Below are 23907 nucleotides of genomic sequence, written 5' to 3'. Positions count from 1 at the left end.
ACAGAAAGAAGTTTCACAGAATGCTTCTGTGTAGTTTATATTTGAATATATTCCTTTTCCAGTATTACCGTCTTAGCGCTGCGAATATCCACTTGCATTTTCTAAAGAAAGAGTGTTTCAGAACGGCTCAATCAAAAATAAGGTTCAACTCTGTTAGTTAAATGCACAGAAGAGAAAGGAGTTTCATACAATGCTTCTGTGTAGTTTATATTTGAATATATTACTTTTTCCACTACTACCCTCTTAGCGCTCCAAATGTCCAGTTGCATTTTCTACACAAAGAGTGTTCATAACTGCTCAATCAAATGTATGCTTTAACTCTGTTAGCTGAATGCACAGATCAGAAAGAAGTTTCACAGAATGATTCTGTGTAGTTTATATTTGAAGATATTCCTTTTTCCACTATTACCCACTTAGCGCTCCAAATGTCCAGTAGCATTTTCTACAGAAAGAGTGTTTCGGAACTGCTCAATCCAAAGTATGGTTTAACTCTGTTAGCTGAATGCACAGATCAGAAAGGAGTTTCACAGAATGCTTCTGTGTAGTGTTTATATGAAAGTATTCTTTTTACCAATATAGGCCTCTTAGCGCTCAGAATGTCCAATTGCAGTTTCTATAGAAAGAGTGTTTCAGAACGGCTCAATGAAAAGTAAGGTTCACCTCTTTTAGTTGAATGCACAGAACAGAAAGTAGTTTCACAGAATGCTTCTGTGTAGTATTTAGTTGAAGATATTCCTTTATTGATTATTACCCACTTAGCGCTCCGAATGTCCACTGGCAGTTTCTACACAAAGAGTGTTTCAGAACTGTTCCTTCAAAAGTAAGGCTCAACTCTGTTAGTTGAATTCAGAGAACAGAAAGGAGTTTCAGAGAATGCTTCTGTGTGGTTTTTATTTGGAGATAATCCTTTTTCCCCTATTACAATCTTAGCGCTCCGAAGGTCCACTTATATTTTCTACACAAAGAGTGTTTCATAACTGCTCAATCAAAAGTATGGTTTAGCTCTGTTAACTGAATGCACATATCAGAAATATGTTTCACAGAATGCTTCTGTGTAGTTTTTATTTGAAGATATTCTTTTTAACAATGTAGGCCTCTTAGCGCTTAGAAAGTCCAATTGCAGTTTCTACAGAAAGAGTGTTTCAGAACGGCTCAATCAAAAGTAAGGTTCAACTCTGTTAGTTGAATGCACAGAACAGAAAGAAGTTTCACAGAATGCTTCTGTGTAGTTTATATTTGAATATATTCCTTTTTCAACTATTACCCTCTTAGTGCTCCGAATGTCCACTTGCATTTTCTACAGAAAGAGTGTTCAGAACGGCTCAATCAAAAGTATGGTTTTAACTGTTAGTTGAATGCACAGATCCGAAAGAAGTTTCACAGAATGCTTCTGTGTAGTTTTTATATGTAGATATTCTTTTTCCCAATATAGGCCTTTTAGCGGTCAGAATGTCCAATTGCAGTTTCTACAGAAAGAGTGTTTCACAACGGCTCCATCAAAAGTAAGGTTCCACTCAGTTAGTTGAATGCACAGAACAGAAAGAAGTTTCACAGAATGCTTCCGTGTAGTTTATAATTGAATATATTCCTTTTTCCACTATTACCGTATTAGCGCTCCGAATGTCCACTTGCATTTTCTACAGAAAGAGTGTTCAGAACTGCGCAATCAAAAGTATGGTTTAATTCTGTTAGCTGAATGCACATATCAGAAATAAGTTTCAAACAATGCTGCTGTGTAGTTTTTATTTGAAGATACTATTATTCCCAATATAGGCCTCTTAGAGCTGAGAATGTCCAATTGCAGTTTCTACAGAAAGAGTGTTTCAGAACGGCTCAATCAAAAGTAAGGTTCAACTCTGTTAGTTGAATGCACAGAACAGAAAGAAGTTTCATACAATGCTTCTGTGTTGTTTATATTTGAACATATTCCTTTTTCCATTATTACCCACTTAGCGCTCCGAATGTCCAGTTGCATTTTCTACAGTCAGAGTGTTTCAAATCTCCTCAATCAAAAGTATGGTTTAACTCTGTTAGCGGAATGCTCAGATCAGAAAGAAGTTTCACAGAATGCTTCTGTGTAGCTTATATTTGAATATATTCCTTTTTCCAATACTACCCTCTTAGCGCTCCAAATGTCCAGTTGCATTTTCTACAGAAAGAGTGTTCAGAACTGCACTATCCAAAGTATGGTTTAACTCTGTTAGCTGAATGCACATATCAGAAATAAGTTTCACAGAATGATTCTGTGTAGTTTATATTTGAAGATAATCCTTTTTCCACTATTACCCTCTTAGCGCTCCGAATCTCCACTTTCATTTTCTACAGAAAGAGTGTTTCAGAACGGCTCAATCAAAACTAAGGTTCAACTCTTTTAGTTGAATGCACAGAACAGAAAGAAGTTTCACAGAATGCTTCTGTGTAGTATTTAGTTGAAGATATTCCTTTTTCGACTATTACCCTCTTAGCGCTCTGAATTTCCACTGGCAGTTTCTACACAAAGAGTGTTTCAGAACTGCTCCTCCAAAAGTAAGGCTCAGCTCTGTTAGTTGAATGCAGAGAACAGAAAGGAGTTTCAGAGAATGCTTCTGTGTAGTTTTTATATGGAGATATTCCTTTTTCCACTATTACTAACTTAGCGCTCCGAATGTCCACTTGCATTTTCTACAGAAAGGGTGTTTCAGAACGGCTCAATCAAAACTAAGGTTCAACACTTTTAGTTGAATGCACAGAACAGAAAGAAGTTTCACAGAATGCTTCTGTGTTGTTTTTATTTGTAGATATTCTTTTTCCCAATATAGGCCTCTTAGCGCTCAGAATGTCCAATTGCATTTTATACAGAAAGAGTGTTCCAGAACGGCTCAATCAAAAGCAAGGTTCAACTCAGTTAGTTGAATGCAGAGAACAGAAAGAAGTTTCACAGAATGCTTCTTTGTAGTTTATATTTGAGTATATTGCTTTTTCCACTATTACCCTCTTAGCGCTCCGAATTTCAACTTGCATTTTCTACAGAAAGAGTGTTCAGAACTGCGCAATCAAAAGTATGGTTTAACTCTGTTAGCTGAATGCACATATCAAAAATATGTTTCACAGAATGCTTCTGTGTAGTTTTTATTTGAAGATATTCTTTTTAACAATGTAGGCCTCTTAGCGCTTAAAAAGTCCAATTGCAGTTTCTACAGAAAGAGTGTTTCAGAACGGCTCAATCACAAGTAAGGTTCAACTCTGTTAGTTGAATGCACAGAACAGAAAGAAGTTTCACAGAATGCTTCTGTGTAGTTTATAATTGAATATATTCCTTTTTCCACTATTACCCACTTAGCGCTCCGAATGTACAGTTGCATTTTCTACAGACAGAGTGTTTCAAAACTGCTCAGTCAAAAGTATGGTTTAACTCTGTTAGTTGAATGCTCAGATCAGAAAGAAGTTTCACAGAATGCTTCCGTGTAGTTTATATTTGAATATATTCCTTTTTCCACTATTACCCTCTTATCGCTCCAAATGTCTAGTTGCATTTTCTACAGAAAGAGTGTTCAGAACTGCTCAATGAAAAGTATGGTTTAATTCTGTTTGCTGAATGCACAGATCAGAAAGAAGTTTCACAGAATGATTCTGTGTAGTTTATATTTGAAGATATTACTTTTTCTAGTATTACCCTCTTAGTGCTCAGAATGTCCACTTGCATTTTCTACAGAAAGAGTGTTCAGAACGGCTCAATCAAAAGTATGGTTTTACTCTATTAGTTGAATGCCCATATCCGAAATAATTTTCACAGAATGCTTCTGTGTAGTTTTTATTTGAAGATAATCGTTTTCAAAATATATGCCTCTTAGCGCTCAGAATGTCCAATTGCAGTTTCTACAGAAAGAGCTTTTCAGAACGGCTCCATCAAAAGTAAGGTTCAACTCAGTTAGTTGAATGCACAGAACAGAAAGAAGTTTCACAGAATGCTTCTGTGTAGTTTATATTTGAATATATTCCTTTTCCAGTATTACCGTCTTAGCGCTGCGAATATCCACTTGCATTTTCTAAAGAAAGAGTGTTTCAGAACGGCTCAATCAAAAATAAGGTTCAACTCTGTTAGTTAAATGCACAGAAGAGAAAGGAGTTTCACACAATGCTTCTGTGTAGTTTATATTTGAATATATTACTTTTTCCACTACTACCCTCTTAGCGCTCCAAATGTCCAGTTGTATTTTGTACAGAAAGAGAGTTCAGAACTGCTCAATCAAAAGTATGTTTTAACTCTGTTAGCTGAATGCACAGATGAGAAAGAATTTTCACCGAATGATTCTGTGTAGTTTATATTTGAAGATATTCCTTTTTCCACTATTACCCACTTAGCTCTCCAAATGTCCGGTAGCATTTTCTACAGAAAGAGTGTTTCAGAACTGCTCAATTAAAAGTATGGTTTAACTCTGTTAGCTGAATGCACTGATCAGAAAGAAGTTTCACAGAATGCTTCTGTGTAGTGTTTATATGAAAATATTCTTTTTACCAATATAGGCCTCTTAGCGCTCAGAATGTCCAATTGCAGTTTCTATAGAAAGAGTGTTTCAGAACGGCTCAATGAAAAGTAAGGTTCACCTCTTTTAGTTGAATGCACAGAACAGAAAGAAGTTTCACAGAATGCTTCTGTGTAGTACTTAGTTGAAGATATTCCTTTATTGACTATTACCTACTTAGCGCTCCGAATGTCCAATGGCAGTTTCTACACAAAGAGTGTTTCAGAACTGTTCCTTCAAAAGTAAGGCTAAACTCTGTTAGTTGAATTCAGAGAACAGAAAGGAGTTTCAGAGAACGCTTCTGTGTGGTTTTTATTTGGAGATATTCCTTTATACTCCATTACAATCTTAGCGCTCCGAAGGTCCACTTGCATTTTCTACACAAAGAGTGTTTCATAACTGCTCAATCAAAAGTATGGTTTAACTCTGTTAACTGAATGCACAGATCAGAAATAAGTTTCACAGAATGCTTCTGTGTAGTTTTTATTTGAAGATATTATTTTTAACAATATAGGCCTCTTAGCGCTTAGAAAGTCCAATTGCAGTTTCTACAGAAAGAGTGTTTCAGAACGGCTCAATCAAAAGTAAGGTTCAACTCTGTTAGTTGAATGCACAGAACAGAAAGTAGTTTCACAGAATGCTTCTGTGTAGTTTATTTTTGAATATATTCCTTTTTCAACTATTACCCTCTTAGCGCTCCGAATGTCCACTTGCATTTTCTACAGAAAGAGTGTTCAGAACGGCTCAATCAAAAGTATGGTTTTACTCTGTTAGTTGAATGCACAGATCCGAAAGAAGTTTCACAGAATGCTTCTGTGTAGTTTTTATTTGTAGATATTCTTTTTCCCAATATAGGCCTTTTAGCGGTCAGAATGTCCAATTGCAGTTTCTACAGAAAGAGTGTTTCACAACGGCTCCATCAAAAGTAAGGTTCAACTCTGTTAGTTGAATGCACAGAACAGAAAGAAGTTTCATACAATGCTTCTGTGTAGTTTATATTTGAACATATTCTTTTTTCCACTATTACCCACTGAGCGCTACGAATGTCCAGTTGCGTTTTCTACAGACAGAGTGTTTCAAAACTGCTCAATCAAAAGTATGGTTTAACTCTGTTAGCTGAATGCTCAGATCAGAAAGAAGTTTCACAGAATGCTTCTGTTTAGCTTATATTTGAATATATGCCTTTTTCCACTACTACCCTCTTAGCGCTCCAAATGTCCAGTTGCATTTTCTACAGAAAGAGTGTTCAGAACTGCTCTATCAAAAGTATGGTTTAACTCTGTTAGCTGAATGCACATATCAGAAAGAAGTTTCACAGAATGATTCTGTGTAGTTTATATTTGAAGATAATCCTTTTTCCACTATTACCCTCTTAGCGCTCTGAATCTCCACTTTCATTTTCTACAGAAAGAGTGTTTCAGAACGGCTCAATCAAAACTAAGGTTCAACTCTTTTAGTTGAATACACAGAACAGAAAGAAGTTTCACAGAATGCTTCTGTGTAGTTTATAATTGAATATAGTCCTTTTTCCACTATTACTGTATTAGCGCTCCGAATGTCCACTTGCATTTTCTACAGAAAGAGTGTTCAGAACTGTGCAATCAAAAGTATCGTTTAACTCTGTTAGCTGAATGCACATATCAGAAATAAGTTTCACACAATGCTGCTATGTAGTTTTTATTTGAAGATATTATTTTTCCCAATATAGGCCTCTTAGAGCTCAGAATGCCCAATTGCAGTTTCTACAGAACGAGTGTTTCAGAACGGCCAATCAAAAGTAAGGTTCAACTCTGTTACTTGAATGCACAGAACAGAAAGAAGTTTCATAAAATGCTTCTGTGTAGTTTATATTTGAACATATTCCTTTTTCCATTATTACCCACTTAGCGCTCCGAATGTCCAGTTGCATTTTCTACAGACAGAGTGTTTCAAATCTCCTCAATCAAAAGTATGGTTTAACTCTGTTAGCTGAATTCTAAGATCAGAAAGAAATTTCACAGAATGCTTCTGTGTAGCTTATATTTGAATATATTCCTTTTTCCACTACTACCCTCTTAGCGCTCCAAATGTCCAGTTGCATTTTCTACAGAAAGAGTGTTCAGAACTGCTCAAAGAAAATTATGGTTTAATTCTGTTAGCTGAAAGCACAGATCAGAAAAAAGTTTCACAGAATGATTCTGTGTAGTTTATATTTGAGGATATTCCTTTTTCCACTATTACCCTATTAGCGCTCCGAATCTCCACTTTCATTTTCTACAGAAAGAGTGTTTCAGAACGGCTCAATCAAAACTAAGGTTCAACTCTTTTAGTTGAATGCACAGAACAGAAAGGAGTTTCACAGAATGCTTCTGTGTAGTATTTAGTTGAAGATATTCCTTTTTCGACTATCACCCTCTTAGCGCTCTGAATTACCACTGGCAGTTTCTACAGAAAGAGTGTTTCAGGACGGCTCCATCAAAAGTAAGGCTCAGCTCTGTTAGTTGAATGCAGAGAACAGAAAGGAGTTTCAGAGAATGCTTCTCTGTAGTTTTTATTTGGAGATATTCCTTTTTCCACTATTACTATCTTAGCGCTCCGAATGTCGACTTGCATTTTCTACAGAAAGAGAGATTCAGAACGGCTCAATCAAAACTAAGGTTCAACACTTTTAGTTGAATGCACAGAACAGAAAGAAGTTTCACAGAATGCTTCTGTGTAGTTTTTATTTGTAGATATTCTTTTTCCGAATATAGGCCTCTTAGCGCTCAGAATGTCCAATTGCATTTTCTACAGAAAGAGTGTTCCAGAACGGGTCAATCAAAAGCAAGGTTCAAATCAGTTAGTTGAATGCAGAGAACAGAAAGAAGTTTCACAGAATGCTTCTGTGTAGTTTATATTTGAGTATATTGCTTTTTCCACTATTACCCTCTTAGCGCTCTGAATGTCAACTTGCATTTTCTACAGAAAGAGTGTTCAGAACTGCGCAATCAAAAGTATGGTTTAACTCTGTTAGCTGAATGCACATATCAGAAATAAGTTTCACACAATGCTTCTGTGTAGTTTTTATTTGAATATATCATATTTCCCAATATGGGCCTATTAGGGCTCATAATGTCCAATTGCAGTTTCTATAGAATGAGTGTTTCAGAACGGCTAAATCAAAAGTAAGGTTCAACTCTGTTAGTTGAATGTACAGAACAGAAAGATGTTTCATACAATGCTTCTGTGTAGTTTATATTTGAACATATTCCTTTTTCCACTATTACCCAATTAGCGCTCCGAATGTCCAGTTGCATTTTCTACAGACAGAGTGTTTCAAAACTTCTCAGTCAATAGTATGGTTTAACTCTGTTAGCTGAATGCTCAGATCAGAAAGAAGTTTCACATAATGCTTCTGTGTAGTTTATATTTGAATATATTCCTTTTTCTACTACTACCCTCTTAGCGCTCCAAATGTCCAGTTGCATTTTCTACAGAAAGAGTGTTTCAGAACGGCTCAATCAAAAGTAAGGTTCAACTCTGTTAGTTGAATGCACAGAACAGAAATAAGTTTCATACAATGCTTCTGTGTAGTTTATATTTGAACATATTCCTTTTTCCATTATTACCCACTTAGCGCTCCTAATGTCCAGTTGCATTTTCTACAGACAGAGTGTTTCAAATCTCCTCAATCAAAAGTATGGTTTAACTCTGTTCGCTGAATGCTCAGATCAGAAAGAAGTTTCACAGAATGCTTCTGTGCAGCTTATATTTGAATATATTCCTTTTTCCACTACTACCCTCTTAGCACTCCAAATGTCCAGTTGCATTTTCTACAGAAAGAGTGTTCAGAACTGCTCTATCAAAAGTATGGTTTAACTCTGTTAGCTGAATGCACATATCAGAAAGAAGTTTCACAGAATGATTCTGTGTAGTTTATATTTGAAGATAATCCTTTTTCCACTATGACCCTCTTAGCGCTCCGAATCTCCACTTTCATTTTCTACAGAAAGAGTGTTTCAGAACGGCTCAGTCAAAACTAAGGTTCAACACTTTTAGTTGAATGCACAGAACAGAAAGAAGTTTCACAGAATGCTTCTGTGTAGTTTATAATTGAATATAGTCCTTTTTCCACTATTACCGTATTAGCGCTCCGAATGTCCACTTGCATTTTCTACAGAAAGAGTGTTCTGAACTGCGCAATCAAAAGTATCATTTAACTCTGTTAGCTGAATGCACATATCAGAAATAAGTTTCACACAATGCTGCTATGTAGTTTTTATTTGAAGATATTATTTTTCCCAATATAGGCCTCTTAGAGCTCAGAATGCCCAATTGCAGTTTCTACAGAACGAGTGTTTCAGAACGGCTCAATCAAAAGTAAGGTTCAACTCTGTTACTTGAATGCACAGAACAGAAAGAAGTTTCATACAATGCTTCTGTGTAGTTTATATTTGAACATATTCTTTTTCCATTATTACCCACTTAGCGCTCCGAATGTCTAGTTGCATTTTCTACAGACAGAGTGTTTCAAATCTCCTCAATCAAAAGTATGGTTTAACTCTGTTAGCTGAATGCTCAGATCAGAAAGAAGTTTCACAGAATGCTTCTGTGTAGCTTATATTTGAATATATTCGTTTTTCCACTACTACCCTCTTTGCGCTCCAAATGTCCAGTTGCATTTTCTACAGAAAGAGTGTTCAGAACTGCTCTATCAAAAGTATGGTTTAACTCTGTTAGCTGAATGCACATATCAGAAAGAAGTTTCACAGAATGCTTCTGTGTAGTTTATATTTGAACATATTCTTTTTTCCACTATTACCCACTTAGCGCTCCAAATGTCCAGTAGCATTTTCTACAGAAAGAGTGTTTCAGAACTGCTCAGTCAAAAGTATTTTTTAACTCTGTTAGCTGAATGCACATATCAGGAAGAAGTTTAACAGAATGCTTCTGTGTAGTGTTTATATGAAAATATTCTTTTTACCAATATATGCCTCTTAGCGCTCAGAATGTCCAATTGCAGTTTCTATAGAAAGAGTGTTTCAGAACGGCTCAATGAAAAGTAAGGTTCACTTCTTTTAGTTGAATGCACAGAACAGAAACTAGTTTCACAGAATGCTTCTGTGTAGTATTTAGTTGAAGATATTCCTTTATTGACTATTACCCACTTAGCGCTCCGAATGTCCACTGGCAGTTTCTACACAAAGAGTGTTTCAGAACTGTTCCTTCAAAAGTAAGGCTAAACTCTGTTAGTTGAATTCAGAGAACAGAAAGGAGTTTCTGAGAATGCTTCTGTGTAGTTTTTATTTGGAGATATTCCTTTTTCCTCTATTACAATCTTAGCGCTCCGAACGTCCCCATGCATTTTCTACACAAAGAGTGTTTCATAACTGCTCAATCAAAAGTATGGTTTAGATCTGTTAACTGAATGCACAGATCAGAAATAAGTTTCAGAGAATGCTTCTGTGTAGTTTTTATTTGGAGATATTCCTTTTTCCACTAATACAATCTTAGCGCTCCGAATGTCCACTTTCATTTTCTACAGAAAGAGTGTTTCAGAACGGCTCAATCAAAACAAAGGTTCAACACTTTTAGTTGAATGCACTGAACAGAAAAAGTTTCACAGAATGCTTCTGTGTAGTTTTTATGTGTAGATATTCTTTTTCCCATTATAGGCCTCTTAGCGCTCAGAATGTCCAATTGCATTTTCTACAGAAAGAGAGTTTCAGAACGGCTCAATCAAAAGCAAGGTTTAACTCAGTTAGTTGAATGCAGAGATCAGAAAGATGTTTCACAGAATGCTTCTGTGTAGTTTATATATGAATATATTGCTTTTTCCACTATTACCCTCTTAGCGATCCGAATGTCCACTTGCATTTTCTACAGAAAGAGTGTTCAGAACTGTGCAATCAAATGTATGGTTTAACTCTGTTAGCTGAATGCACATATCACAAATAAATTTCACACAATGCTTCTGTGTAGTTTTTATTTGAACATATTATTTTTCCCAATATAGGCCTCTTAGCGCTCAGAATGTCCAATTGCAGTTTCTACAGAAAGTGTTTCAGAACGGCTCAATCAAAAGTAAGTTTCAAATCTCTTAGTTGAATGCACAGAACAGAAAGAAGTTTCATACAATGCTTCTGTGTAGTTTATATTTGAACATATTCCTTTTTCCATTATTACCCACTTAGCGCTCCGAATGTCCAATTGCATTTTCTACAGACAGAGTTTTGCAAAACTGCTCAATCAAAAGTATGGTTTAACTCTGTTAGCTGAATGCTCAGATCAGAAAGAAGTTTCACAGAATGCTTCTGTGTAGTTTATATTTGAATATACACCTTTTTCCACTACTACCCTCTTAGCGCTCCAAATGTCCAGTTGCATTTTCTACAGAAAGAGTGTTCAGAACTGCTCAATCAAAAGTATGTTTTAACTATGTTACCTGAATGCTCAGATCAGAAAGAAGTTTCACAGAATGATTCTGTGTAGTTTATATTTGAAGATATTCCTTTTTCCACTATTACACTGTTAGCGCTCCAAATCTCCACTTTCATTTTCTACAGAAAGAGTGTTTCAGAACGGCTCAATCAAAACTAATGTTCAACTCTTTTAGTTGAATGCACAGAACAGAAAGAAGTTTCACAGAATGCTTCTGTGTAGTATTTATTTGAAGATATTCCTTTTTCGACTATTACCGTCTTAGCGCTCCGAATGTCCAGTGGCAGTTCCTACACAAAGAGTGTTTCAGAACTGCTCCTTCAAAAGTAAGGCTCAGCTCTGTTAGTTGAATGCAGAGAACAGAAAGGAGTTTCAGAGAATGCTTCTGTGTAGTTTTTATTTGGAGATATTCCTTTTTTCACTATTACAATCTTAGCGCTCCGAATGTCCACTTGCATTTTCTACAGAAAGAGTGTTTCAGAACGGCTCAATCAAAACTAAGGTTCAACACTTTTAGTTGAATTCACAGAACAGAAAGAAGTTTCACAGAATGCTTCTGTGTAGTTTTCATGTGTAGATATTCTTTTTCCCAATATAGGCCTCTTAGCGCTCAGAATGTCCAATTGCATTTTCTACAGAAATAGTGTTTCAGAACTGCTCAATCAAAAGTATGGTTTAACTCTGTTAGCTGAATGCACATATCAGAAAGAAGTTTCACAGAATGCTTCTGTGTAGTTTATATATGAATATATTGCTTTTTCCACTATTACCCTCTTAGCGCTCCGAATGTCCACTTGCATTTTCTACAGAAAGAATGTTCAGAACTGTGCAATCAAATGTATGGTTTAACTCTGTTAGCTGAATGCACATATCACAAATAAGTTTCACACAATGCTTCTGTGTAGTTTTTATTTGAATATATTATTTTCGCAATATAGGCCTCCTAGCGCTCAGAATGTCCAATTACAGTTTCTACAGAAACAGTGTTTAAGAACGGCTCAATCAAAAGTAAGGTTCAACTCTGTTAGTTGAATGTAAAGAACACAAAGTTGTTTCATACAATGCTTCTGTGTAGTTTATATTTGAACATATTCCTTTTTCCACTATTACCCACTTAGCGCTCCGAATGTCCAGTTGCATTTTCTACAGACAGAGTGTTTCAAAACTGCTCAATCAAAAGTATGGTTTAACTCTGTTAGCTGAATGCTCAGATCAGAAAAACTTTCACAGAATGTTTCTCTGTAGTTTATATTTGAATATATTCTTTTTCAACTACTACCCTCTTAACGCTCCAAATGTCCAGTTGCATTTTCTACAGAAAGAGTGTTCAGAACTGCTCAATCTAAAGTATGGTTTAACTCTGTTAGCTGAATGCACATATCAGAAATAAGTTTCACACAATGCTGCTGCGTAATTTTTATTTGAAGATATTATTTTTCCCAATATAGGCCTCTTAGCGCTCAGAATGTCCAATTGCAGTTTCTATAGAAAGTGTTTCAGAACGGCTCAATCAAAAGTAACTTTCAAATCTGTTAGTTGAATGCACAGAACAGAAAGAAGTTTCATACAATGCTTCTGTGTAGTTTATATTTGAACATATTCCTTTTTCCATTATTACCCACTTAGCGCTTCGAATGTCCAATTGCATTTTCTACAGACAGAGTTTTTCAAAACTGCTCAATCAAAAGTATGGTTTAACTCTGTTAGCTGAATGCTGAGATCAGAAAGAAGTTTCACAGAATGCTTCTGTGTAGTTTATATTTGAATATACACCTTTTTCCACTACTACCCTCTTAGCGCTCCAAATGTCCAGTTGCATTTTCTACAGAAAGAGTGTTCAGAACTGCTCAATCAAAAGTATGTTTTAACTCTGTTACCTGAATGCTCAGATCAGAAAGAAGTTTCACAGAATGATTCTGTGTAGTTTATATTTGAAGATATTCCTTTTTCCACTATTACACTGTTAGCGCTCCAAATCTCCACTTTCATTTTCTACAGAAAGAGTGTTTCAGAACGGCTCAATCAAAACTAATGTTCAACTCTTTTAGTTGAATGCACAGAACAGAAAGAAGTTTCACAGAATGCTTCTGTGTAGTATTTAGTTGAAGATATTCCTTTTTCGACTATTACCGTCTTAGCGCTTCGAATGTCCACTGGCAGTTCCTACACAAAGAGTGTTTCAGAACTGCTCCTTCAAAAGTAAGGCTCAGCTCTGTTAGTTGAATGCAGAGAACAGAAAGGAGTTTCAGAGAATGCTTCTGTGTAGTTTTTATTTGGAGATATTCCTTTTTTCACTATTACAATCTTAGCGCTCCGAATATCCACTTGCATTTTCTACAGAAAGAGTGTTTCAGAACGGCTCAATCAAAACTAAGGTTCAACACTTTTAGTTGAATTCACAGAACAGAAAGAAGTTTCACAGAATGCTTCTGTGTAGTTTTCATGTGTAGATATTCTTTTTCCCAATATAGGCCTCTTAGCGCTCAGAAGGTCCAATTGCATTTTCTACAGAAATAGTGTTTCAGAACGGCTCAATCAAAAGCAAGTTTTAACTCAGTTAGTTGAATGCAGAGATCAGAAAGAAGTTTCACAGAATGCTTCTGTGTAATTTATATTTGAATATATTCCTTTTTCCACTATTACCCTCTTTGCGCTCCGAAAGTCCACTTGCATTTTCTACAGAAAGAGTGTTCAGAACTGTGCAATCAAATGTATGGTTTAAATCTGTTAGCTGAATGCACATATCAGAAATAAGTTTCACACAATGCTTCTGTGTAGTTTTTATTTGAATATATTATTTTTCGCAATATAGGCCTCCTAGCGCTCAGAATGTCCAATTACAGTTTCTACAGAAACAGTGTTTAAGAACGGCTCAATCAAAAGTAAGGTTCAACTCTGTTAGTTGAATGTAAAGAACACAAAGTTGTTTCATACAATGCTTCTGTGTAGTTTATATTTGAACATATTCCTTTTTCCACTATTACCCAATTAGCGCTCCGAATGTCCAGTTGCATTTTCTACAGACAGAGTGTTTCAAAACTGCTCAATCAAAAGTATGGTTGAACTCTGTTAGCTGAATGCTCATATCAGAAAGAAGTTTCACAGAATGTTTCTGTGTAGTTTATATTTGAATATATTCTTTTTCCACTACTACCCTCCTAGCGCTCCAAATGTCCAGTTGCATTTTCTACAGAAAGAGTGTTCAGAACTGCTCAATCAAAATACGGTTTAACTCTGTTAGCTGAATGCACAGATCAGAAAGAAATTTCACAGAATGATTCTGTGTAGTTCATATTTGAAGATATTACTTTTTCCAGTATTACCCTCTTAGCGCTTCGAATGTTCACTTGCATTTTCTACAGAAAGAGTGTTCAGAAAGGCTCAATCAAAAGTAGCGTTTTACTCTATTAGTTGAATGCCCATATCAGAAATAAGTTTCACAGAATGCTTCTGTGTAGTTTTTATTTGAAGATATTCTTTTTCCGAATATAGGCCTCTTAGGGCTCAGAATGTCCAATTGCAGTTTCTACAGAAGGAGTGTTTCAGAACGGCTCCATCAAAAGTAAGGTTCAACTCAGTTAGTTGAATGCACAGAACAGAAAGAAGTTTCACAGAATGCTTCTGTGTAGTTTATATTTGAATATATTCCTCTTCCAGTATTACCGTCTTAGCGCTCCGAATATCCACTTGCATTTTCTACAGAAAGAGTGTTTCAGAACGGCTCAATCAAAAATAAGGTTCAAATCTGTTAGTTGAATGCACAGAATAGAAAGAAGTTTCATACAATGCTTCTGTGTAGTTTATATTTGAATATATTCCTTTTTCCAATACTACCCTCTTAGCGCTCCATATATCCAGTTGCATTTCCTACAGAAAGAGTGTTCAGAACTGCTCAATCAAAAGTATGGTTTAACTCTGTTAACTGAATGCACAGATCAGAAATAAGTTTCACAGAATTATTCTGTGTAGTTTATATTTGAAGATATTCCTTTTTCCACTATTACCCACTTAGCGCTCCAAATGTCCAGTTGCATTTTCTACAGAAAGAGTGTTTCAGAACTGCTCAATCCAAAGTATGGTTTAACTCTGTTAGCTGAATGCACATATCAGAAAGAAGTTTCACAGAATGCTTCTGTGTAGTTTATATTTGAATATATTCTTTTTCCACTACTACCCTCTTAGCGCTCCAAATGTCCTGTTGCATTTTCCACAGAAAGAGTGTTCAGAACTGCTCAATCAAAAGTATGGTTTAACTCTGTTAGCTGAATGCACAGATCAGAAAGAAGTTTCACAGAATGATTCTGTGTAGTTTATATTTGAAGAAATTACTTTTTCCAGTATTACCCTCTTAGCGCTCCGAATGTCCACTTGCATTTTCTACAGAAAGAGTGTTGAGAACGGCACAATCAAAAGTATGGTTTTACTCTATTAGTTGAATGCCCATATCAGAAATTAGTTTCACAGAATGCTTCTGTGTAATTTTTATTTGAAGATATTCTTTTTCCCAATATAGGCCTCTTAGCGCTCAGAATGTCCAATTGCAGTTTCTACAAAAAGAGTGTTTCAGAACGGCTCCATCAAAAGTAAGGTTCAACTCAGTTAGTTGAATGCACAGAATGGAAAGAAGTTTCACAGAATGCTTCTGTGTAGTTTATAGTTGCATATATTCTTTTTCCAGTATTACCGTCTTAGCGCTCCGAATATCCACTTGCATTTTCTGCAGAAAGAGTGTTTCAGAACGGCTCAATCAAAAATAAGGTTCAATTCTGTTAGTTTAATGCACAGAACAGAAAGAAGTTTCATACAATGCTTCTGTGTAGTTTATATTTGAATATATTCCTTTTTCCACTACTACCCCCTTAGCGCTCCTAATATACATTTGCATTTTCTACAGAAAGAGTGTTCAGAACTGCTCAATCAAAAGTATGGTTTAATTCTGTTAGCTGAATGCACAGATCAGAAATAAGTTTCACAGACTGATTCTGTGTAGTTTATATTTGAAGATATTCCTTTTTCCACTATTACCCACTTAGCGCTCCAAATGTCCAGTTGCATTTTCTACAGAAAGAGTGTTTGAGAACTGCTCAATCAAAAGTATGGTTTAACTCTGTTAGCTGAATGCACAGATCAGAAAGAAGTTTCACAGAATGCTTCTGTGTAGTGTTTATATGAAGATATTCTTTTTACCAATATAGGCCTCTTAGCGCTCAGAATGTCCAATTGCAGTTCCTATAGAAAGAGTGTTTCAGAACGGCTCAATCAAAAGTAAGGTTCAACTCTGTTAGTTGAATGCACAGAACAGAAAGAAGTTTCACAGAATGCTACTGTGTAGTTTATATTTGAATATATTCCTTTTTTCCACTATTACCCACTTAGCTCTCCGAATATCCACTTGCAGTTTCTACACAAAGATTGTTTCAGAACTGCTCCTTCAAAAGTAAGGCTCAACTCTGTTAGTTGAATGCAGAGAACAGAAAGGAGATTCAGAGAATGCTTCTGTGTAGTTTTTATTTGGAGATATTCTTTTTCCTCTATTACAATCTTAGCGCTCCGAAGGTCCACTTGCATTTTCTACACAAAGAGTCTCATAACTGCTCAATCAAAAGTATGGTTTAGCTCTGTTAACTGAATGCACAGTTCAGAAATAAGTTTCACAGAATGCTTCTGTGTAGTTTTTATTTGAAGATATTCTTTTTCCCAGTGTAGGCCTCTTAGCTCTCAGAATGTCCAATTGCAGTTAATACAGAAAGAGTGTTTCAGAACGGCTCAATCAAAAGTTAGGTTCAACTCTGTTAGTTGAATGCACAGAACAGAAAGAAGTTTCATACAATGCTTCTGTGTAGTTTATATTTGAACATATTCCTTTTTCCATTATTACCCACTTAGCGCTCTGAATGTCCAATTGCATTTTCTACAGACAGAGTTTTTCAAAACTGCTCAATCAAAAGTATGGTTTAACTCTGTTAGCTGAATGCTCAGATCAGAAAGAAGTTTCACAGAATGCTTCTGTGTAGTTTATATTTGAATATATATCTTTTCCACTACTACCCTCTTAGCGCTCCAAATGTCCAGTTGCATTTTCTACAGAAAGAGTGTTCAGAACTGCTCAATCAAAAGTATGTTTTAACTCTGTTACCTGAATGCTCAGATCAGAAAGAAGTTTCACAGAATGATTCTGTGTAGTTTATATTTGAAGATATTCCTTTTTCCACTATTACACTGTTAGCGCTCCAAATCTCCACTTTCATTTTCTACAGAAAGAGTGTTTCAGAACGGCTCAATCAAAACTAATGTTCAACTCTTTTAGTTGAATGCACAGAACAGAAAGAAGTTTCACAGAATGCTTCTGTGTAGTATTTAGTTGAAGATATTCCTTTTTCGACTATTACCGTCTTAGCGCTCCGAATGTCCACTGGCAGTTCCTACACAAAGAGTGTTTCAGAACTGCTCCTTCAAATGTAAGGCTCAGCTCTGTTAGTTGAATGCAGAGAACAGAAAGGAGTTTCAGAGAATACTTCTGTGTAGTTTTTATTTGGAGATATTCCTTTTTTCACTATTACAATCGTAGCGCTCCGAATGTCCACTTGCATTTTCTACAGAAAGAGTGTTTCAGAACGGCTCAATCAAAACTAAGGTTCAACACTTTTAGTTGAATTCACAGAACAGAAAGAAGTTTCACAGAATGCTTCTGTGTAGTTTTCATGTGTAGATATTCTTTTTCCCAATATAGGCCTCTTAGCGCTCAGAATGTCCAATTGCATTTTCTACAGAAATAGTGTTTCAGAACGGCTCAATCAAAAGCAAGTTTTAACTCAGTTAGTTGAATGCAGAGATCAGAAAGAAGTTTCACAGAATGCTTCTGTGTAATTTATATTTGAATATATTCCTTTTTCCACTATTACCCTCTTAGCGCTCCGAAAGTCCACTTGCATTTTCTAGAGAAAGAGTGTTCAGAACTGTGCAATCAAATGTATGGTTTAAATCTGTTAGCTGAATGCACATATCAGAAATAAGTTTCACACAATGCTTCTGTGTAGTTTTTATTTGAATATATTATTTTTCGCAATATAGGCCTCCTAGCACTCAGAATGTCCAGTTACAGTTTCTACAGAAACAGTGTTTAAGAACGGCTCAATCAAAAGTAAGGTTCAACTCTGTTACTTGAATGTACAGAACACAAAGTTGTTTCATACAATGCTTCTGTGTAGTTTATATTTGAACATATTCCTTTTTCCACTATTACCCACTTAGCGCTCTGAATGTCCAGTTGCATTTTCTACAGACAGAGTGTTTCAAAACTGCTCAATCAAAAGTATGGTTTAACTCTGTTAGCTGAATGCTCATATCAGAAAGAAGTTTCACAGAATGTTTCTGTGTAGTTTATATTTGAATATATTCTTTTTCCACTACTACCCTCCTAGCGCTCCAAATGTCCAGTTGCATTTTCTACAGAAAGAGTGTTCAGAACTGTGCAATCAAATGTATGGTTTAAATCTGTTAGCTGAATGCACATATCAGAAATAAGATTCACACAATGCTTCTGTGTAGTTTTTATTTGAATATATTATTTTTCGCAATATAGGCCTCCTAGCGCTCAGAATGTCCAATTACAGTTTCTACAGAAACAGTGTTTAAGAACGGCTCAATCAAAAGTAAGGTTCAACTCTGTTAGTTGAATGTACAGAACACAAAGTTGTTTCATACAATGCTTTGTGTAGTTTATATTTGAACATATTCCTTTTTCCACTATTACCCAATTAGCGCTCCGAATGTCCAGTTGCATTTTCTACAGACAGAGTGTTTCAAAACTGCTCAATCAAAAGTATGGTTTAACTCTGTTAGCTGAATGCTCATATCAGAAAGAAGTTTCACAGAATGTTTTTGTGTAGTTTATATTTGAATAGATTCTTTTTCCACTACTACCCTCTTAGCGCTCCAAATGTCCAGTTGCATTTTCCACAGAAAGAGTGTTCAGAACTGCTCAATCAAAAGTATGGTTTAACTCTGTTAGCTGAATGCACAGATCAGAAAGAAGTTTCACAGAATGATTCTGTGTAGTTTATATTTGAAGAAATTACTTTTTCCAGTATTACCCTCTTAGCGTTCCGAATGTCCACTTGCATTTTCTACAGAAAGAGTGTTGAGAACGGCTCAATCAAAAGTATGGTTTTACTCTATTAGTTGAATGCCCATATCAGAAATTAGTTTCACAGAATGCTTCTGTGTAATTTTTATTTGAAGATATTCTTTTTCCCAATATAGGCCTCTTAACGCTCAGAATGTCCAATTGCAGTTTCTACAGAAAGAGTGTTTCAGAACGGCTCCATCAAAAGTAAGGTTCCACTCAGTTAATTGAATGCACAGAATAGAAAGAAGTTTCACAGAATGCTTCTGTGTAGTTTATAGTTGCATATATTCTTTTTCCAGTATTACCGTCTTAGCGCTCCGAATATCCACTTGCATTTTCTGCAGAAAGAGTGTTTCAGAACGGCTCAATCAAAAATAAGGTTCAACTCTGTTAGTTTAATGCACAGAACAGAAAGAAGTTTCATACAATGCTTCTGTGTAGTTTATATTTGAATATATTCCTTTTTCCACTACTACCCACTTAGCGCTCCTAATATACATTTGCATTTTCTACAGAAAGAGTGTTCAGAACTGCTCAATCAAAAGTATGGTTTAATTCTGTTAGCTGAATGCACAGATCAGAAATAAGTTTCACAGAATGATTCTGTGTAGTTTATATTTGAAGATATTCCTTTTTCCACTATTACCCACTTAGCGCTCCAAATGTCCAGTTGCATTTTCTACAGAAAGACTGTTTCAGAACTGCTCAATCAAAAGTATGGTTTAATTCTGTTAGCTGAATGCACAGATCAGAAAGAAGTTTCACAGAATGCTTCTGTGTAGTGTTTATATGAAGATATTCTTTTTACCAATATAGGCCTCTTAGCGCTCAGAATGTCCAATTGCAGTTCCTATAGAAAGAGTGTTTCAGAACGGCTCAATCAAAAGTAAGGTTCAACTCTGTTAGTTGAATGCACAGAACAGAAAGAAGTTTCACAGAATGCTACTGTGTAGTTTATATTTGAATATATTCCTTTTTTCCACTATTACCCACTTAGCTCTCGGAATATCCACTTGCAGTTTCTACACAAAGATTGTTTCAGAACTGCTCCTTCAAAAGTAAGGCTCAACTCTGTTAGTTGAATGCAGAGAACAGAAAGGAGATTCAGAGAATGCTTCTGTGTAGTTTTTATTTGGAGATATTCCTTTTTCCTCTATTACAATCTTAGCACTCCGAAGGTCCACTTGCATTTTCTACACAAAGAGTCTCATAACTGCTCAATCAAAAGTATGGTTTAGCTCTGTTAACTGAATGCACAGTTCAGAAATAAGTTTCACAGAATGCTTCTGTGTAGTTTTTATTTGAAGATATTCTTTTTCCCAGTGTAGGCCTCTTAGCTCTCAGAATGTCCAATTGCAGTTAATACAGAAAGAGTGTTTCAGAACGGCTCAATCAAAAGTAAGGTTCAACTCTGTTAGTTGAATGCACAGAACAGAAAGAAGTTTCATACAATGCTTCTGTGTAGTTTATATTTGAACATATTCCTTTTTCCATTATTACCCACTTAGCGCTTCGAATGTCCAATTGCATTTTCTACAGACAGAGTTTTTCAATACTGCTCAATCAAAAGTATGGTTTAACTCTGTTAGCTGAATGCTCAGATCAGAAAGAAGTTTCACAGAATGCTTCTGTGTAGTTTATATTTGAATATACACCTTTTTCCACTACTACCCTCTTAGCGCTCCAAATGTCCAGTTGCATTTTCTACAGAAAGAGTGTTCAGAACTGCTCAATCAAAAGTATGTTTTAACTCTGTTACCTGAATGCTCAGATCAGAAAGAAGTTTCACAGAATGATTCTGTGTAGTTTATATTTGAAGATATTCCTTTTTCCACTATTACACTGTTAGCGCTCCAAATCTCCACTTTCATTTTCTACAGAAAGAGTGTTTCAGAACGGCTCAATCAAAACTAATGTTCAACTCTTTTAGTTGAATGCACAGAACAGAAAGAAGTTTCACAGAATGCTTCTGTGTAGTATTTAGTTGAAGATATTCCTTTTTCGACTATTACCGTCTTAGCGCTCCGAATGTCCACTGGCAGTTTCTACACAAAGAGTGTTTCAGAACTGCTCCTTCAAAAGTAAGGCTCAGCTCTGTTAGTTGAATGCAGAGAACAGAAAGGAGTTTCAGAGAATGCTTCTGTGTAGTTTTTATTTGGAGATATTCCTTTTTTCACTATTACAATCTTAGCACTCCGAATGTCCACTTGCATTTTCTACAGAAAGAGTGTTTCGGAACGGCTCAATCAAAACTAAGGTTCAACACTTTTAGTTGAATTCACAGAACAGAAAGAAGTTTCACAGAATGCTTCTGTGTAGTTTTCATGTGTAGATATTATTTTTCCCAATATAGGCCTCTTAGCGCTCAGAATGTCCAATTGCATTTTCTACAGAAATAGTGTTTCAGAACGGCTCAATCAAAAGCAAGTTTTAACTCAGTTAGTTGAATGCAGAGATCAGAAAGAAGTTTCACAGAATGCTTCTGTGTAATTTATATTTGAATATATTCCTTTTTCCACTATTACCCTCTTTGCGCTCCGAAAGTCCACTTGCATTTTCTACAGAAAGAGTGTTCAGAACTGTGCAATCAAATGTATGGTTTAAATCTGTTAGCTGAATGCACATATCAGAAATAAGTTTCACACAATGCTTCTGTGTAGTTTTTATTTGAATATATTTTTTTTCGCAATATAGGCCTCCTAGCGCTCAGAATGTCCAATTACAGTTTCTACAGAAACAGTGTTTAAGAACGGCTCAATCAAAAGTAAGGTTCAACTCTGTTAGTTGAATGTACAGAACACAAAGTTGTTTCATACAATGCTTCTGTGTAGTTTATATTTGAACATATTCCTTTTTCCACTATTACCCAATTAGCGCTCCGAATGTCCAGTTGCATTTTCTACAGACAGAGTGTTTCAAAACTGCTCAATCAAAAGTATGGTTGAACTCTGTTAGCTGAATGCTCATATCAGAAAGAAGTTTCACAGAATGTTTCTGTGTAGTTTATATTTGAATATATTCTTTTTCCACTACTACCCTCCTAGCGCTCCAAATGTCCAGTTGCATTTTCTACAGAAAGAGTGTTCAGAACTGCTCAATCAAAAGTACGGTTTAACTCTGTTAGCTGAATGCACAGATCAGAAAGAAATTTCACAGAATGATTCTGTGTAGTTCATATTTGAAGATATTACTTTTTCCAGTATTACCCTCTTAGCGCTCCGAAGGTCCACTTGCATTTTCTACAGAAAGAGTGTTCAGAAAGGCTCAATCAAAAGTATGGTTTTACTCTATTAGTTGAATGCCCATATCAGAAATAAGTTTCACAGAATGCTTCTGTGTAGTTTTTATTTGAAGATATTCTTTTTCCGAATATAGGCCTCTTAGCGCTCAGAATGTCCAATTGCAGTTTCTACAGAAGGAGAGTTTCAGAACGGCTCCATCAAAAGTAAGGTTCAACTCAGTTAGTTGAATGCACAGAACAGAAAGAAGTTTCACAGAATGCTTCTGTGTAGTTTATATTTGAATATATTCCTCTTCCAGTATTACCGTCTTAGCGCTCCAAATATCCACTTGCATTTTCTACAGAAAGAGTGTTTCAGAACGGCTCAATCAAAAATAAGGTTCAAACCTGTTAGTTGAATGCACAGAACAGAAAGAAGTTTCATACAATGATTCTGTGTAGTTTATATTTGAATATATTCCTTTTTCCAATACTACCCTCTTAGCGCTCCATATATCCAGTTGCATTTCCTACAGAAAGAGTGTTCAGAACTGCTCAATCAAAAGTATGGTTTAAATCTGTTAGCTGAATGCACAGATCAGAAATAAGTTTCACAGAATTATTCTGTGTAGTTTATATTTGAAGATATTCCTTTTTCCACTATTACCCACTTAGCGCTCCAAATGTCCAGTTGCATTTTCTACAGAAAGAGTGTTTCAGAACTGCTCAATCAAAAGTAAGGTTCAACTCTGTTAGTTGAATGCACAGAACAGAAAGAAGTTTCACAGAATGCTTCTGTGTAGTTTATAGTTGAATATATTCTTTTTCCAGTATTACCGTCTTAGCGCTCCGAATATCCACTTGCATTTTCTACAGAAAGAGTGTTTCAGAATGGCTCAATCAAAATTAAGGTTCAACTCTGTTAGTTGAATGCACAGAACAGAAAGAAGTTTCATACAATGCTTCTGTGTAGTTTATATTTGAATATATTCCTTTTTCCACTACTACCCACTTAGCACTCCTAATATACATTTGCATTTTCTACAGAAAGAGTGTTCAGAACTGCTCAATCAAAAGTATGGTTTAATTCTGTTAGCTGAATGCACAGATCAGAAATAAGTTTCACAGAATGATTCTGTGTAGTTTATATTTGAAGATATTCCTTTTTCCACTATTACCCACTTAGCGCTCCAAATGTCCAGTTGCATTTTCTACAGAAAGAGTGTTTCAGAACTGCTCAATCAAAAGTATGGTTTAACTCTGTTTGCTGAATGCACAGATCAGAAAGAAATTTCACAGAATGCTTCTGTGTAGTGTTTATATGAAGATATTCTTTTTACCAATATAGGCCTCTTAGCGCTCAGAATGTCCAATTGCAGTTCCTATAGAAAGAGTGTTTCAGAACGGCTCAATCAAAAGTAAGGTTCAACTCTGTTAGTTGAATGCACAGAACAGAAAGAAGTTTCACAGAATGCTACTGCGTAGTTTATATTTGAATATATTCCTTTTTTCCACTATTACCCACTTAGCGCTCCGAATATCCACTTGCAGTTTCTACACAAAGATTGTTTCAGAACTGCTCCTTCAAAAGTAAGGCTCAACTCTGTTAGTTGAATGCAGAGAACAGAAAGGAGATTCAGAGAATGCTTCTGTGTAGT

The sequence above is a fragment of the Symphalangus syndactylus genome, chromosome 21, assembly GCF_028878055.3.
Source record: "Symphalangus syndactylus isolate Jambi chromosome 21, NHGRI_mSymSyn1-v2.1_pri, whole genome shotgun sequence".
In the NCBI taxonomy this organism is placed as follows: domain Eukaryota; kingdom Metazoa; phylum Chordata; class Mammalia; order Primates; family Hylobatidae; genus Symphalangus; species Symphalangus syndactylus.
Note: the sequence above shows the minus strand (reverse complement) of the source record.